The sequence below is a fragment of the Humulus lupulus genome, chromosome X, assembly GCF_963169125.1.
Source record: "Humulus lupulus chromosome X, drHumLupu1.1, whole genome shotgun sequence".
NCBI lineage: Eukaryota > Viridiplantae > Streptophyta > Magnoliopsida > Rosales > Cannabaceae > Humulus > Humulus lupulus.
In genome coordinates this window covers 111220622-111225601 of record NC_084802.1, presented here as the reverse complement: position 1 = coordinate 111225601, position 4980 = coordinate 111220622, and positions in this window count along the sequence as shown.

Here is a 4980-nt window from a genome sequence, read left to right as displayed (position 1 = left end):
ACGAACTTCCCACGTTCTTCTGTGGCAGATTTCTCTTTGGAGCCATCTGGTCGCCTATCGAACAAAAGAAAACACTTTAGAAAAGGCGACCCAAGCAGGAGAGTGAAGCAAGCATTAAGTACACGAGCTGGGGTAAGCCCAGCTCGTGGAGAGTGGTGCCATGCGTTCCAAGGAACACGCGCCTATGCCCTCAACAGATCCCAGATTACTCGGAATTCGTGTGTCAGAGGGCTCAGAGTAAAAAGTTGCCTTGGGGGGAAAGTTTCAACAGGCAAAGCGTGGCAAAACCGCTCTTGAGGCGTATTCCCTAAGCTACCCGGTTTTTGCACCCAAAATTCCTAAAGGTCCTACCCAGAAATTGTTCCTGAAGAAACACCATGAAGCCCATACTCTAAAACGGTGTCCCATGGCAGGCGTGCCCTAACCTAAGAAGGGCTGTCACCCTCTGTATTCACGCAACTCAGAAAACCCCTGCATGTGGCTACAGTAATATTTTTTTTACCTAAGCTACAGTGGCATGCTTTCAAAGTGAACAGGATCAGAAGAACTTACAGTGTGTGGCTGGATGGTGAGTGAAGTTGCTGCGCTGGTAAGAACTTCGTTGGTACAGTAACCTCCAAGGCTTTGAAGAAACTCGCACGCTTAAGCTTCGTGAACGGAGAAGATGGGAACAGCAGAGATGAGGGTTTCGTTCTTTGGAAGGTCAGAGAAAGAAGAAGGAAATTTGGGAATTTTTTTTGAATGATAAGGTGGCCCGTGCGTGGGATGACCACCCCCTTTTATACAAGGGAAGGATCACGTGTAAAAGGCTCTTGGGAGACCCTCCACTCGAAATGTGAAACGACGGCTGGACAGTAGGCTAGGCCATTTAATGCGGTTCTCGTAGAGTGTACCGTCGCCACCCACGGCGTTCCACGTATCAGACGCCTGCGAAAAGAATGGAATGCGAAGGGTTGTGGGGGAAGTCTAGAAGCCCCTACTGTGGTCTCCTGTATCTGACGTCACAGACCACGAGCAGGAGCTTGGGGGGCAGATGTACGCCCTGGTTTTCCCACGGGTTGTTTAGCAGGGCGAGCCTTGGACTAAACCTGATTTAGTCCGAGGCTCCCGCAGGCCGGAGGCTCTATTTCCAGGACGGGCCCTTGTCAGCTCGAGGGGGTCCTGTTTCCAGCTCACATTTGTTGCCCCAGGAGCTGAGAATGACATCCGAAGGCCACGGACGGAGCAACTCGGGTTATGAACTGCTCCGGTCGCGAGATTCTCAGGAAGCTCCGACCCTATGGGAAGTCAACACGCAAGATAAACGTGCATATTCCTGCCATCACGTGTCCGATATCCCCCTGACTTCTCGGACACGCAGCAGGAACGTGCGTATTCAGACACCCACGGACGAGTTGGGCCGTGCGGCCCATTATCTCCTTCTATACTGATTAGACCACACTTGTGTGTCAGGTTTAGGAATTAATCATGAATGTCACAGATTTGATATGACAAATGGTAAGGTCACGGGATGACCTCCCTACCAACTTCCAGGTGCCCTCTCCTATAAATAAGGAGACCCCGGGAGTTGATAGGGGTTGGAAAAAATAGTCTTTGAAGAACTATATACTTTATAAACCAAATACCCAGAGAATATCAATAATATTGACTAGTGGAGTAGAGGGATTTTAACCTTCGAACCACTTAAAAACGGGTCTTGAGTCACCTAGTTCTTTCCCAAAGATCTCGTATCTGTGACGGTTCTACTTTTAGTACTAATCTCTTTCTCTTCTTCTCTTAATTATCTGTTGCCGAAGAACCGCGTCAACAATGAACCTTTTATCATTTATTTTATTAATGGGATTTCACATTTGGTCATGATTAGGTGACCGCTAAGGGACCAAAGGATTGATCGTTCTCAATGGTCGTTTTTAACTTATTTCTCGCTCGAACTAAAGGTAAGAAAAATACACCCAGTATGTGACATGCATTGTTATTGATGAGGCATGTTGAGTGCTCTATATATGGACATTGATTGCATTGAAAATGCATAAGATACATGTGATTAAGGCATGGCATGAATGTTTAATATGAGATTGATCAGAGCTTGAGTCTCTGTAAATGTGCATGATCATTATGCTAGCAAATGTTGAGTAAGCATGTTGAATGCCGACATTGATTGCATAGTAAATGCATAGCAACTTTGCTTATCCATGTATGGTACTGACTCAATAGTCAGCAACAACAATGGTGTCAGTATTGATTTTGAAGCTGTGACTTATTAGACAAGTTCGGCAATGGTACTGGGCACTGGTGGTATGGTATTGGCTTATGAGTAAAGAACGGTATTAGCGTGTTTAACACAAGCCAAAAAGATTAGATCTAATCGACATAAGCATTATCATCATAAGCATGAAATGCTTGACCAACCTTAAGTTCAATGAAAACAAAAGCGCTTGTCTAGTCTAAAGGCTAGTTACTTAGAGCCAGGGCCAAAAGGATCAGGTGACTGTAACGTCACATGGCTTAAGTTCGTGACTCCATAGTCACTTCTCTAGTTCAAGTTTGTGACTCCATAGTCACTTATCTTATTTAAGTTTGTGACTCCATAGTCACTTATCTGGTTCAAGTCCGTGACTCCATAGTCACTTATCTGATTTAAGTTCGTGACTCCATAGTCACTTATCTGGTTCAAGTGCGTGACTCCATAGTCACTTATCTGATTTAAGTTCGTGACTCCATGGTCACTTATCTGATTTAAGTTCGTGACTCCATGGTCACTTATCTTAAAGTGATATTCACTTAGGATTGACTTGATAGTCATCCATACAGGAGGGCAGGATCCATAATCATTTATTTGGACTTATTGCATGCATGAATAGGGCTATTTTTGCTAGGCAAGTCTATTATGATTTGGTAACATGTTATTACCGGTTCATGAGCATATTACGTTTTCTTGTTGAGCTTCGGCTCACGGGTGCTATGTGGTGCAGGGAAAGGGAAAAGAAAGCTGGATCACCCTTGAGTTAGAGTGCTTAGGTGATGATGTGTACATATGCGGCTGCTCGACCACCACGGCCGAGAGTTTAAAGAGGAACTAGGGTTAAACCCTATTTTGCCGCTTAGCTCGGCTGGTTGTAAATATTTTATTGTAATTAACCTTTAAATTATATTTTTGGGATCCCAATGTATACATTAAATGTTTTAGTGAAACGTTGTATCTTAACCAAAAATTCATAAACCGTTAATCATACTTAGTTACACGATTATGGCCAAATGACTCGATTAGCGAGTATAGCACTATTTAAAATGCACACTGTAACGGTCCCTGGGTAGAAGGGCGTTACATTTATTTAATCTAAAACATTATATTATAAAATAATATAATATTACATTATATTATAAATAATATAACATTCCCCCACTAGATTAAATAATTATTTATTGTAACACTTATTTAATCAATCAAACATTATATTAAAATATAATATTCCCCCACTTGATTAAATAATCACTCTCTATTGAAACCTTTGCATTGGTGCATAAAGTAAAATGTCTTTCGACTTGAATTTTACCTTGGTGTAATTATCACAAAGATTGTTGAAATTTTGGTTGCCGAAGCATTGAACCACTATCCCTTGATAACAAATCGGTGATAACACATACACCTTTGCTATGATCACTTAAGACCTCAATGTCTCGCTTTTGCACTGTTAATGGCCATGTGCACATTCCATTCATATACTTTTCTTGAGAATGACTCCCAATTCTCATGAGGGGAAGCACCACCTGTAACGCCCTACTGCCTTAGAGACGTTACTAAGTGAGTTTAAAAGTGCAATTAACTCGTTATTTGAGGTTTTAAGACAAAAGTGTAATTAAATCATAATCAGAGTCATAAACTTAAAAATAAACCTTTCATTGAAAATTATAAGACATATAACATTTGGGATTCCAAAATCATTGTTTAGAAATATTTACAACTCAAAATTTAGTTAGAGTCAACTAAACGACAAAATTCAGGTTTTGTACAATCATCTCCCAAAAACACCCCTGGCCAAGGCAGCTAGGCATACCGGACATGTACGCGCCGCTCGTCCCACTCGCCATACTCAAGGTTGATTGACTATCCCTTTGCCTTTACTTGCACCATAGAGCACCCGTGAGCCAAAGCTCAACAAGAAAACCCTCATAAGCAGATGATAAACGCATATCAAACACTTATTATAAAATCAAGCCAACACCAGGTCATACAGATACGGCCATGCCGTCCCAAGTGCTTTACCAAGCCCTGGGTTCCCAGTCTATATCGTAAGGATATCCCAGGTATCCCTTGCGGTCTCACCCTGGCAACTCACACTTCGCATGCTAAATGCTACACTCGACCCCTTGCCGTTCTCGGCATTCGCCGTTCCCGGCCTTCGTTGTTCCCGGCCATCGTCGTTCCATCATTAATATATACACATAATATACTAAACAGATATTAGAACACACATAAATTAAGTCAAAGGGCCATGCCCCGCAATGCAATCATATAGGGTCGAGCCCTGTAACACAAGCTCTATGGGAGCAGTAGTTTTCTTACCTGTGTCTCGAACTTTCTAAGCACCAATGTCCCGAGCACAGTTCCCTAGTCCGAGCCTCGCCGAAATCCTAGGCACAACGCATTAACAATTTCATCCATCAAGTTCTAATCCACTAAGTAGCTTCGAGCCATAATTCTAATCTTCGGGACCTTGAATTCTATCAATCCGGGTGATAAAATCCATCCCGAGCCTTAGCAATTAAGTTCCTAAGTCAAAACCCACAAGTCACCCTGCACCTTGGGATAGGGCCGCGGCTAGCCTCAAAACAGAGGCTAACACCTCCCTGGAAACACACATGGGCCGCGGCATGCTTGGCCAAGCGCCGCGGTGCGTCTCGAGCTCCATGGCCTCCGCAGGCCTCGCGTGCACAGGGGTCGCGGCATGCCCCTCCTAGGGCCGCGACCTTCGCCTCCAA